Source organism: Centruroides sculpturatus, unplaced genomic scaffold (assembly GCF_000671375.1).
Source record: "Centruroides sculpturatus isolate CEXI.00-Female unplaced genomic scaffold, Cexi_2.0 scaffold1651, whole genome shotgun sequence".
Taxonomy (NCBI): domain Eukaryota; kingdom Metazoa; phylum Arthropoda; class Arachnida; order Scorpiones; family Buthidae; genus Centruroides; species Centruroides sculpturatus.
Window position 1 is genome coordinate 22293 of NW_019392623.1, and position 14802 is coordinate 37094.

General features: G+C 31.6%; 1 pseudogene; it reads right to left on the reverse strand.

Moving 5' to 3' along the window:
- Positions 1–4863: 4863 nt before the first annotated feature.
- LOC111617741 lies at positions 4864–13333 on the reverse strand (annotated as a pseudogene).
- Positions 13334–14802: the final 1469 nt, after the last annotated feature.

Sequence of the window (14802 nt, forward strand, 5' to 3'; positions counted from 1 at the left end):
AAAATCCTTAGTTAATTAATTTTCATTATAGACAGCTTTATAAAAGTATAAAAGCTCTCGTAAAGTATTTTTCTGAGGTCTGTCTTATCAGGTAAATTACTGTACACAGTGTATTTATTAATTTTCATTTTCATGTAGTAAAGGCTGTATGCCTTCATAAAGGACGTACTTTTCTTTTGTTTAAGGGTATTTGGGCAGTTTATTCTCTGTTGTATTCTCAAACAAACAATACATACAAGTACAGTACAATATTTTCTGAGGAAACACGCATACTTATCCTTTCGTAACCCCATTCCCGATAACCCGGCATTTTCACAAACTCGGCCACCCTTCGGTCCACATTAGGCCGAGTTTTCGAGGCTCTACTGTATAATATGATAGTGTTTACAGGTTAGAAGTACAAAATGATATAATAATCTTAATGTTTGCTGTTGATGTTTTAACTGACCTACGCTGGGCTAATCTTCTAGATTTTATTTAGGCCAATAGACTTTTAAACTATTAAATATGAAATATAAAACCTATTAATTGCATAAAAATTATAAAATCATCACACACAAAGAAAATATAACTCAGAAATAATTGATTTCCAATCTAATTAACTAGAAATTCGAATTTGAATTTGATTCGAAGTGAAAAAATATTCGCAGCGGTTGCTCAATATTTAGTTAGAAGAGAAGTCAACAAATTAAACATTTTTAGTGATAAGTGTCTCCACGTAAGGAGCGGCTGATTATTACAGTGAAAGGCAACGGAATACCACCCCTTAATCTATTCCCAGGATATCACTATGGAGAGGAAACCTACATCAATGGCCCCTAGCCCCGGGCAGCCCTTAGATGGGCAAGGGGTGCGAAGAATCTCCCGGCTCAACATAGTGAAATCAAAAATCCGTATCGCCACATGGAATGTGAGAAGCCTTTTTATGGCTGGTAAGTTTGACAATGTAATTAAAGAAACCCAAAGATTAAAAATAGATATTCTAGGCATTAGTGAATTACGTTGGCCTGGTTCTGGAGTATGCCAAAATGAGCACGGAACGCTTTACTATTCAGGAAACAATGACCAAGACCAATACCACCGAAATGGGGTGGGGATATTTGTTTCTGCAAAACATACGCAATGTGTTATCGGCCATTCACCAATATCGGATAGGCTGATGATACTTCAAATACATGGTCAACCTTTCAGGATTAATATAATACAAGTATACGCCCCAACATTTACCAATAATAATGAAGACGAGCTAGAAGACTTATACAACTCTATCGATAAGATACTTGGCAAACTAAAAAAGGATGATATCACCATGATTATTGGTGATTACAACGCTAAAGTTGGCATGGGAAGACGGGAAGATCTGATAGGAGACTTTGGGTTGGGTCTAAGCAATGAGAGAGGTGACAGACTTTTTGAATTCTGCCAGGAAAATGATATGGTAATTACGAACACTTGGTTCAAATTACCAAAAAGAAGACTCTACACCTGGAAATCACCTGCTGATAAAAATCAAACACCAATTAGAAACCAGATAGACTACATACTCATTAATAAACGTCACAGAAACTGCGTAACACGGGTGACAACATTCCCTGGCGCAGATATTGGTTCTGACCATGTTCCACTGGTGGCAGACATCAAACTAAAATTAAAGGCAATTAAACCAAAGTGCAGAAGCCAACACTATGATATTACGAGAATAGAAATACCACAATTTAGAAAACAAGTAGAAGAAGAATTGAATAAGGAGCTGGGCAACTTGAAAGATAATAATCATTCTGACGTACAAACACTATGGGAAGATCTGAGGGACATCTTGATCAAAGTCTGTCACAAAAACCTAAAATCAACCTGTAAAGTCAAGAAGAAAAGATGGATGACGGAAGAGATACTGGACTTAATGGAAAAACGAAGACTAACAAAAAATGACGCAGAAACTTACAAACGTATCAATGACATTATAAAGGTAGAGATAAAAAAGGCCAAGGAGGAATGGATAAAGAGAAACTGCAACGAAATTGAAAACCTCGAAAAAGAACATAATATGTTCCAGATGCATAAGAAAATCAAAGAAATGACGGGTTCATTCAAGTGTCATCGCTCTAATATACTAATGGATGCTAATAACAGTCCTATTATTGATGAAAATGAACTGAAAAACACGTGGAAACATTACGTTGAAAAACTTTTTGATGAGGAAAGACCAACACCCATAAATAAAGACCCAGTAGAAGGTCCTGAAATACTCGACGAAGAAGTAAAGCATGCCATTCATATCGCAAAGAATAAGAAAACTCCCGGACCTGACGAAATCCCGACTGAAATTGTGAAATTGATCGAAGATGATAATATTAAACTAATTACTAGATTATTCAATCGGATCTACAATACTGGCACAATACCAAAAGACTGGTTAAAATCAACCTTTGTAACAATCCCTAAAACAAGTCATCCTAAAAGTTGTAGCGACTACAGACTCATTAGTCTCATGTGCCATGTTCTGAAGATATTTCTACATATTATACACGCCAGGATATATAAAAAATGTGAAATTGATCTCGAGGAAACTCAATTTGGATTCAGAAATGCTTTTGGAACAAGAGAAGCGTTGTTTAGTATCAACGTCCTTCTCCAGAGATGTCGTGAACAACAAAAAGACATATTTGCTTGTTTCATCGACTATGAAAAGGCTTTCGATAGTGTGAAACACTCCAAATTAATAGAGATCCTACACCAAGTTCAATTAGATGGCAAGGACATCAGAATAATTCAAAATTTATACTGGGGTCAAACAGCAGAAGTCAAGTTAGGAACAATGAAAACAGCAGAAATTGAAATACAGAGAGGAGTCCGGCAGGGCTGCATTCTTTCGCCCTTATTGTTTAATCTGTACTCAGACAAAATCTTCAAAAATGCCTTAGAAAACTCAAATTATGGGATTAAAATCAACGGCGTAATTCTTAACGTCATTAGATATGCTGATGATACACTAATCATATGCGACAGCCTAGAAGGCTTACAGGTACTACTAAACAAAATTAACTCAGCAGGAATTGATGCCGGTCTCAAAATAAATGCAAACAAAACTAAATTTATGATTTTTAGTCAGACCCCACACAGAGAGGCACAACTTGTTCTTGACCAAAAAAAAATTGAACGGGTCAAACAGTTTAAATACTTGGGAAGCATAATTACAGAAAATATAGATTCAGGGAAAGAAATTAAATGCAGGATAGCAGCAGCTAGAACATCCTTCCAAAAAATGAAAACCCTGCTCTGCAACGACAATTTAAATTTGAAATTGCGGCAACGCATGGCCGAATGTTATATTTGGTCAGTTCTCCTCTATGGTGTGGAAAGCTGGACATTAAAAAGGAATACAGAAAGAAGACTGGAGGCATTTGAGATGTGGATTCACAGAAGGATGCTGAGAGTCCCATGGACGGATCGAGTGACCAACAACGAAATTCTAAGCAGAGCAAGAACAAACAGAAAATTGCTGTCAACAATCAAATGCAGAAAGATTGCATACTTGGGACATATCACTAGAGGAGAAAAATACAAAATCCCACAACTAATCCTCAATGGAAAGATTGAGGGAAAGCATAAACGAGGCCGAAGACATTTATCATGGATGGACAATATTAAAAAATGGACAGGCATACAAAACATTGGGGAGGTAATGAGAACGGCCGAAGATAGGAACTCCCTCTCCTTGGTGATCGCCAACGTCCGGGGGACCGGGCATGGCACGTGAAGAAGAAGAAGTTACCAAATACTTGGCCAGCAATTTATTGTTAAAATAAAGTTAATTTAATTCAAATTTATAAAACATTTAATAATTAATACAGAAACTTTGCCTGATTGTTAAAATAAAATAAATTTAATTAAGATTTGTGATCGAAAAATCAACTTTGTGATCTGAAATAATTTCATTCAACAAATTTTTATTTGCAATTTTAAAAATTTTTATGTTATTTTAATTTTGTGATTAGTATGTGTCAAACCACTACTAGTTCTGCATTAAAAGAAGTGCTGACCAATAATTTCGTTTTTAACTTTGGTACCAAATCCAGCATGTGATAAATAAAACTACTGTAATATAACAAAATATATAAAACACCGTTGTGTAATTAATAATCTCTACCTCTTTTTCCTGTTTCACGGCACTTAATATCAAATATATTTTTATGACCAATGTTTTGGGCACGTGGTATGTTCCTTTGAAGTAAATGACCATCCTTGATATAAGTATTTTTATATTAGCCGAACATATAAAAACGATAATGCGATATACGCTTCCGTATGACAATAAGCGATTACTTTAAATGGATACGAACATGAAAAATGAAGTTACAATAGGTGCGTTACTGAACGTTTAACATTTGCCAAAAATTACGAAATCATAATGAATTTTTAAAAGTTTTCCGATAAGTATAAAAAGTAGGCTTAATTCATTAACATTGGTTATAAAAAAAGAAACAATAGAAGAGACATGTTTGTCTAGAATCATAAAGTGGCTTTTTATTAATGACTAGGTAAATTTCATACATAAAAACATAGTAACAACTGCAGTAATAGGTGCCATCTCGTACCAAGTAAATTAGCCTTTATTATTACAATAGGCACCAATTACATAATAAGTAAGTTATAATTTATATGTACTTGTATTTCATGATTAATATACAGAGCAAAAATTTAACAGAAGTGCAAACAAGTACTATTAAAATTTTAACAATTTTATGTTTTACGTATGAGTAAATAGTAGTAGTAGTGATAGATATTTCTAGAAATAGAATTTAAAAGAAAAATCTTAACACGAATACACAAAAGATAGGTGAATATCGAAGACAATCCATTGTTTTATAATTTAGTAATTTCTGTACTTTCTTTAAGATAATATCTATTCTTAGCAACTTTGTATAACTCATTCATTGAAGTTACTCCCGTGTTCTTTATCAAATTATAAAAAGTACCATTTACGTTCTTCAGTAATGCATACGGCGAGTCGAATTCTTGTAGTCTTCCTGTATCTATTACCTAAAAATTTCAAATGTGATATTAAAAACACATATGTATTTTATACTAGAAGTAGAAAATTCTTACCATAACTCTATCAGAAGCGATGACTGTATGTAATCTATGGGCTATTGTCAGCACTATACAAGATTTGAACTTGTCTCGAATTACTTTTTGAATACGGGAATCGGTGCTAAATATAAAACAAATAGAAAACTGTTTTAAATATCGAATTTAAGTATTAGCATTAGTATGAATCGCAAACAATAAAAGTAAAAATAGAAAATGTAACTTTAAAATTTTATATTAATTAAGAATTTTTGATCCAGCCACAGACCGCGTGTAATAAACAATCTATACAGTTGCTATGAGAGATTTCTTGTTATTGAATTTCAAAAATTATGAATAATAAATTGCGCTGCATTAAATTCATGGAATGCAACTAGTGGTAGATTTGCCAAATAAATTGCTCTATTGAAGAAACATTGGTCAGAAGTAGATTTCTTCCTATCTGGGTTTAACAATGACTGGAACACGTAGATACAACTAAATCTGTGTGCATTCGTATAATGTTGCTATGTTTCTTAATCTGTATAACACGGCGAAAAATAGTGACAAAAGACATTTCACACAATTATTTGTGTGAAATATTTACACGGTCACTCTATAGTTGTAAACAAGACTCTGCCAGAGGTTTTCGTTTGATATGGCTATAAGATGATGTTACTTAATCAATGCTCTTACCAAATTTTAACATTCTTATATTTCAGGAGTTAGACAAGTGAAGAAATCTCAGATAAATTTACCAGGCTTGTTCGTTATGCTATTTCGAAATTGGCTATTATCGCGTATTTGTTATAACTATACAGCTAGTCTACTTATGAAAGAATCTAAAATGAGGTGACAGCACTAATTCAACAACGAAATCTTATTTCAATATCAATTAGTGTGATCGAAGATTCGAGTAACAACTCTCATTTCCTCGAGACTAACGATTGTAACGAGAATGTCCATGTACTGTATAAATAGTATAATAAGAATAAAGAGTTGTTAGTTATCGTTTGTTATCCGGTTACATATAGCAATAAACACAATAACATTACATGAATATGCACAGATTTAGTCGGATCGTGTGTTCCATCCATTGTTAAAACAAGACGGAACAAATCCTTTACTGATTAGGTTGAAAAATAGAGACTACCGTGAACCTATGTTTAGGCCTAATCTTGTTTTGACTTCAGCTCTATAATTGGTTAGGCTATTAATGGCAAAAGATAAACGTTTCGATTTAATCTGAATGTTTTTCTTTTGCAATTACAAACCTTTATGTTTAGACATATTAAATTATGTTTAGAAAAAAGCCAAAAGAAAAAAAAAGCAAACATCAAATAGACAGAATAACATTTCAAATTATAGCTGTTAATCACAACACCAACCATCCAGACCAAAAATCTTTAATTAAAATGCATTCCTACATTATTGCATCTTCGCGCAGAACATCGATGATCGATTCAATATTACCCTTAAAATAGAATAATATTTTTATGAATCTCAATATCGATATCTTTTAAACTTCGTTCTTTACGTAACTCGTGGACTACAAAACATCCTTCCTTATACTCGTCGTAAGTTTATTTAATGCGGACAATAAAAAAGTGAGAAATTATACACATGATATTCGCAATTACTTCGCATAATATATTTCTGTGAATACATTCGGATATGTTTCTCGATACTCAGAGCAGTAGAAAGGTTTCTAACCACTCAGTCCATCGTTCTTCTTAACATTAGCTTATTATCAATCTAATTATTATATGAAACGTCTACCTATCCCATCTTTATCTGTGTCAACCAACATTACAGCCAATCTCTATGTACGAAATGAAAAATATCGCATAGTCAGACAGTTGATAAATATTAATGTGTACATTTACACGAATTATTTATAAACTCTTAATTTAGAGACTATTGTAAAAGAAACGTATTAAAATTATTTATGGAAAACGAATTAGTAAGTCAAATAATTTATACTTAAATTTACATAATTTTAATTTTGTTTATTTTAACCTTCTATCTATATTGGATGTCGCTTCGTCCATCACAAGAATCTTATTCTGACGAAGAATCGTTCTGGCAAGACAAATTAATTGTCTTTCTCCCACGCTGAAATTTCGCCCTCCTTCTGACAAATGTGTATCCAATCCCCCGGGCAATTTACTGATAACTTCTTTTAATTGTACCTTTAATTAATATATTTTTAAATTGTATAAATGAGAATTGTGATTATTCATTAAAAGTATTAAAGAGGAAAGTCAGGCAGTAAATTGTAATATTTATAATTACTTCTAACCTGTTCGATTGCCTGCCATAGCTGATCGTCCGAATATTCGTTGAAAGGATCGATGTTTCTTCGAAGAGGACCGGTAAATAACATTGGATCCTGAAAAAATATTCAGATACTTATTAATTGTTCGACTTTACAATTCGTTTTTATACGAAATTAAATTCATTTAATTATGACATAAGTAAATATTAAATTCTGTTTTATCAAAAGTTATCGTGAAAGACACACGGTGCCTGTATTCGTAACGTATTAACACCGCTCTGATTGTCTTTTTCAGTTATTAAACCGGTTTTAGTATGATTGAATTTTATATTTTGGAAGTAATTGCTATGAAATTAGTTCGTTCACGTAACTTTTGTGATCAGTTTGTTATTTAATTAGTAATTCAGTAATTTATCATCAATTTGACACTTGTTGGACTAGCGTAATGCCAGATAATAAAATGTTAAAGATTACCACATGTTCTTGTTTCTTGTTACCTTCATTATGTTATATGCCACTGTCTTCGCAGAAATTGTTATAACATTTTGTTGTAGTATAAGCTAATGAACAAAATTGAATTTTTTTAATATTTTGTATAAGACTGAAGATTTAATTGATACGTCATCGCCACATTTGAGATATTAACAAATTACAGATTATTATGTAAACTGACAAATGTAATTTTCACATACCATGGTAACTAAAGAAGTGTATACTGTTGGCCTTAACTTCAGTTTAGGTATCCAAACAAAACTAAAAGTATAAATAGGATAACACGTGTCGTCTTCAACAATGCCTCAATCAATAAAAACGATTAAATGTGCCCCCATTAGAGAATTTGATCGTGGATGAATTGTTAGTCATTTACTTTCATAAGTAGCAACAATCCCAAGATTTTTAAAAGAAATTTTATCAAAGTATATAGTATTGATAAACACACCAGTGCCCATTAGTAAGCAAATTGTACCAATAAACACATCAGTAAGCATATAGTGGCCACCCATAATGATCGATGATTTGGAGTGGCAGAAACTATCTAGCAAAGCAACAATGTGGTGCACGGTGATTATCGTTTCCTTATGAAACCAAGTTCCATTTGTGCTACTACTTAAAGCGCAGGGTTCGGCATTATTCCTCCCTGGTGCAGAAATTATAAAAACTGGACTTCATCAGGGTAATGTTAAGTTGTGTGATTAGATAAATCACAGTTATCATCTGTACTAGGCTGATGAAAAAATGCAGATGTAACAACCTTATGAAGTTTTGACACATCCTTAGGCCAAGACTCCACTAGTGTAAAAACGGGCGTAAAAACCCGTCGCCTTAAAAGCTTTTAATCACGTGACTTTGATATTTTATGGCAAAGGGTTTTATGCCGTTTTTACGATAGTAAAGTCTCGGCCTTACAAGTTTTGTTCATGGCAGTGTTAGCTATGTGATAGTGTGGAAAGCGTTGTCATAGGCCTCATTAGAACTATTCAAGTCCTTAAATGTTGAGTTGTCAGAATATGATGACTGATTTCTTTCATATTTTCATGCATCATAAAGAAAATCGTGCATTTCAGCAGAACAAAGAGTCACTCCACCATGTTGTTGCTCAGACATTGATCGACAAACGTTATCTAGAATTCTTCATTATTAATATTTAGTGGCCTCCAAGTCTCCAGATATAAAGCTAATTAAATATCTCTAGAATAACGTTGAGGCGAATATTTGGTTTGAAAAAGCCCATACGATGTGTATGGCGGACTTAAAAATACGCTGCAATAGGCGTGGCTTGAAATATTTTTAACAATGCTTCAGCAAGTGCTGTCAACGCTTCACAATATTCACCTTGTGGATTGTGCCAGAATACCACCTGTATGCTGTTAGTAGGAGTTTCTATTTGTTTGAACAGTCAGTGAAAAACATTTAACTATGTAGTCTTTTATTCGTATTTTTAAAAAAACAAGCGAAAAAATTTTCAATTAAAGCAGAGCCATTAAATGTTTTCAAAAATGAGATATTTTTATACCGTGCATTGAAGTAGCATACATGAAAAAATGTTAGTCATTCATTAGTCATTTAGAATTACTCAAAACACTAAAAATTATTTTGTTACGTAAATAATTTGTATCGTTTGTTATATCTGTGCACACATATCAGTTTTTTTATTTCATCGAAGTTTTTTTTTTTTAACATTTTCTGTCTCGATGGATGTAAGTGGACGTTTTTATAAAATCTATTTTTGGTTAAGCCACGTCCACAATAAACAGACTAGATGATAAAGAACGATCACAGACCTCCTTGTAAAAAATTTCTTAAATTTCTTGACAGATCGTAATGCGATTCAGAATCACACCTTGATCGCTCTAATATCAGCCATCAATTAATCAATTAAATTGTATATTTTATTTTATACGAAAACAAATATTTATATTATAAAATTACAAAAAAACATCTTACTTACTTGAGGAATGATAGATATTTTACTACGTAGATCACGAAGACCTATTTCTTTAGTGTCAACTTCATCGATGGTTATTGTTCACGTTGGCTCCGTCATGCGAAATAACGAAGCAATTATAGAACTCTTTCCTGCTCCTGTTCTCCCAACAATTCCTATCTTTAATTAATAAATAATAGAAACCATTTAACATAATAATTACAAGCAACTCTCTTTGAATTAGAAATGTTTTACCTTTTCTCCCGAGCGTATACGAAATGTCAAGTTCTTCAAAACAATATTTTTATCCTTGGAATATTGTAAAGAAACATTATCGAAATGAATTTCTCCTCTTTGTGGCCAGTCTGAGGGTGGTCGTTTATTAGGCAAACTTTCGTACGATGCTTCCGATTTTAATTTGCTGTAGTTCAATATGCGTTTAACAGAATTCATCTGAAAAAATAAGGTTCTATGAAATAACACAAAGAATGAAGTAGCAATATTTATTGTCCAGGGTTAGAGTATATATAAAGTAAAATAATTTTTTATACAATATTTTTGTAACTTTAGACAGTGCAATTTGTAAGTAGAAGACTATAATTTTTTCCATTAAAATACAATGAAACTGTTAATCTAGCATAACGTATATTAATATCTTTGCTTATTCAAAATCCTGCCATTTTTGCAGTAAATTAAATCACAATTAATAAACAAAGGTTAATCTTAAATAACAAAAGGTTTTTACTTTTACAGATATTATACAAGTGCAAACACAAACATTGCATTTGCACTATTTTTACATAAACAGTATACTTGTCACATGTTTAGGTTTTTTTCTAAAAGGAATCATTTTCTGTATAATTAAAATAATTAAAAGGAAATTGATTAAGATGTCATTTGAAAGAAATGTTTTTAGGATCTCCTCAATGTTTCAGTTAATTCCGAATCCAAGAATGTCTTAACGAGTAGTATTTTTGGAAGCAAGTAATTCTATGTAACTGAACAGATGGCATTGTACATGAACGATCTATTCTGATAATTTTTATTCAAATCTATTTTCTGCTTACATTTGTATTGCACAATAATTAATTATATGTCGTAAGTCTTTTTTGTTGCTTAGATTACTACTATTTTATTGTATAAAAGACAAAGTACAAGCTCGCTTTGAATTAAATCTCGCAGGAAATGATCTCATATTCCAAGTGTAACTTTTGAATGATAACAGTGCCAGGAATTTTCTACTTACGGTTAGTAAATTATTTGATAAGTCACGAGATAAAGTCACACTGTATATTCAGATTTAGAGTCTGCTCTTTATATTAATAATTGAACAATTTAGATAAGTATAGCTGTATGTTAGAAGAATACAGAAATGAATTACAGGGAGATAAATAGATGACTTAAAGGTTATCTGAAGCCAGGGCCGGATCATCGCATAGACAAATGAGACAAATGTCTAGGGCCCGGTTTTTAGAAGGGCCCGGTCAAACTGTCTATTTTGAAAAGATTTGTAAATAAGATAGTTTACTTTTCTGTTGGACAACAGTATATAATAAACAAAAATATATTGCTTTTTATATGGTTTTTGTAAATTCTAAAATCTAAAGAAAATGTACGTGGGTTGTTCAAAAAGTTCCCGAACTTTTTGAATAGCGCGCCTCCAGTTGGTTATTTTTTAATTTGCCTGGAGGCGTTGTGTCCGCGGAAACCTCCCGAGTAACCTCCTTCAACCCGTTTGTTGATATCTTGTTTTGGTGATTAGTTTCAGCCGTTTATGTGAAATGGTGTTTGTGGGGTTCGGCGAAAAATTGGATCCGCGGAAATCAGCTCTTTGAAAGAACAGCGTTGTTCTGTGAAATTCTGTGTGAAACTCGGAAAATCCTTCACGGAAAATTTCCACGGATGGGTGAAACAGCCCCCNAACTTTAAAATTATTAATAATATACTAAAATACGTACATCTTTTATACAATATTTTTGTAACATTAGACAGTGAAATTTGTAAGTAGAAAGATATAATTTTTATCTATTAAAAAACAATGAAACTGTTAGTCTACAATAACATATATTAACATCTTTCGTTATTCAAAATTCTGCTGTTTTATGCAGTAAATTTAATCACAATAAATAAACAAAGGTTAATTTTAAATAACAAAATGTTTTCACTTTTATAGATATTACACTAGTGCAAACACAAACATTGCATTTGCACAAGTTTCTCATAAACAGTATACTTATAACAATTTTAGGTATTTTTTTCTTAAAAGAAATAATTTACAATTTCCTGTATAATTAAAATAATTGGAAGAAAATTGATTACGGGGTGATTTGAAAGAACTGTTTTACCGGTCTCCTCAATGTTTTAGTTAACTGCGAATCCAAGAATATCTTAACGAGTAGTATTTTTGAAAGCAAGTAATCTATATAATTGAACAGATGGCATTGTACTGTACATGCACGATCTATTCTGATAATTTTCTTGAAATCTATTTTCTGGTTACATTTATATTGCACAATAATTAATTATATTTCGTAAGTTTTCTGTGTTGTTAACATCACTACAAATTTTATTCTATAAAAGACAAAGTACAAGCTTGCTTTGAATTAAATTCAGCAGGAAATGATTTCATATTCCAAGTGTAACTTTTGAATGTCAACAGTGCCAGGTATTTTCCACTCACGATTAGTAAATTGTTTGATAAGTCACGAGATAAAGTCACACTGTATATTCAGATTTAGAGTCTGCTCTTTATATTAATGATTGAACAATCTAGATAAGTAAAGCTGTATGTTAGTAGAATAGAACAATGAGTTACAGGGAAATAAAAAAATGACTTCAGGGATATCTGAAGCAATATTTTGAATACACATTAAATAAGAAAAATTGAAAAGAAAAAAATTATAATAAATTATGAAAAAAATGCAGAAACAGAACATTTAGATGCACACAATAATCAATTTATTTTTTAAAAAATAAAAACATACTGTACTACATAAATAAATAAAGAATATATTCGTTTTCAGAAAACAAAGTGTTTTATCTGATTAAAATACTGTCTTACAGATATTAAATAAATATGTTTATAAATATAACACTAAATAAATTATGCATAATGTGGTAAGAAATGTGATTAAAATGTTGTAATTGTTTCAGTACATTGTGATAAAATTACTTTTCGTATACATTATTTATTCGATATTAATACAATAAGGTCGTAAAAGACTTGAGTGTGACGAAAAAGAGGAGCTTCGCAAAAGAAGTGTCTAACCTGAAAGCTGTATTGATAGTATACCGAACTTAATTTGTCGGATTAAAGAGAGACATTTATAACGAAATAACAGCTACCATAAGTGATATTTAGAAAAATTTATTGTTTTATAAAAATTTGATACAATATATTCATATAAAGAAATCTGGCTTTCATAAGAAATTTTAATTAATCATAATGTTTGTTTATAATTGTTACCTGAAATTCCACTTCAGATGTGTATCTAATGATGTTTTGAAAATACAAAAATAGTAATATGCCATAATTTATAACAAGTCCAATTTGGCTTCCTGCATCATCTAAAGTTGCATTTATAAATTCACAGTTATTTATATATTATCGACAGAATACATTTAAATATATTCACTCACCTGCATCAATTGAAACAGTGAAAATAGTAACAGTTATAATTAAGTTTATGTAACATACGATTTGACCGTATAAGCACATCCATCGATTTAATCCCACGAAAAGTAACCACGTTGCAGTGTGCTTATCCTGATACTTATTAAACAAATACTTAAATTTACTTTCAGCGTGGAATGCCCTAATGGTTGTAAGTCCGTAAAGTGTTAACCCCCCTATAACGCTGTTGATAATTCCGTTCTATATGAATTCCATGTTGTACGAGTCACTTAGATTTTACAAATACATGTGCCGGGCTGTGAACGGCTCACGTATTTGTAAAATCTAAGTGACTCGCACAACCTGGAATTCATATAAAACGGAATTATCAACAGTGTTATAGGGGGGGTCAACTATACTGTATATGTGAAGAACCGGGTTCGATTAGGACAATAAATCGAACGTTTAACGGCGACAAGTTGGTGAAACTTGCTCAGACTGTCAATGGATGGATTAAAGGAGGGAAATTAGTTACGAGTGGGGAGTGCGATGAATATGACAATAGGGTATCCGATAATTAATCAAGATAATCATTGAATTCCAATTTTACAATTAAAAGATGTTTAGTAAACAAATAAAATTTCAAAAATAAATAGATATATACAAAGTAACTTAAAGCGCATTCACTTAATTAATTAAAATGCTATTGTTATATATTGAGAGAGTTCACAATAAATATTATCATAATAACTCATTTATACATATGTCCTCGAGAGGCGGAAGTTGGGAACTAGAGATCAGACAAGAAATCAGTATGGCGACTTATTTAAACTTATGCACCCTGAGTTTGGCGGTTGAACTTTTTTTATACTAATATTCTCTTTCAATGAGAATTATGTATTTTGACCATCTGGCGGGATGTCAGGATGAATTTATTTAGTCACGTATTTAGTCGTAGGAAAGATAACGATCTCTCTCAGTAACTAACAGTCAAAGAGGAAACATTTGTTCCTTTTTGACTGTTAGTTCTTGTATAAAATAAAAGTTTCGAATTTAATATCGAAACATTATCTTAATTTAAATTTTTATAAAAATGCCAATTCAATATTCAAATTTTTACACACACACACACACACACACACATATGTATACATCAATAATATATTTACACATTATTGTTGCAGATTTTCAGAATAAAATATTGACCATAGAGTAATATGTTCTTAGTTTGGTAAATTTTATTATCATGTGATTAATTACAGTACTGTGCGAATTAATGTGACATAATTAACACAATTTTGCTGTTTTTTTTTTCGCAGTTGGCAACACGTTTATGGTATTTTGTTTTACTGATTTGACAGTCAGTCAGAAATAAGACATTCCAAGCTAAAGACGTGTTACATGTTGTTATTTTTTGGA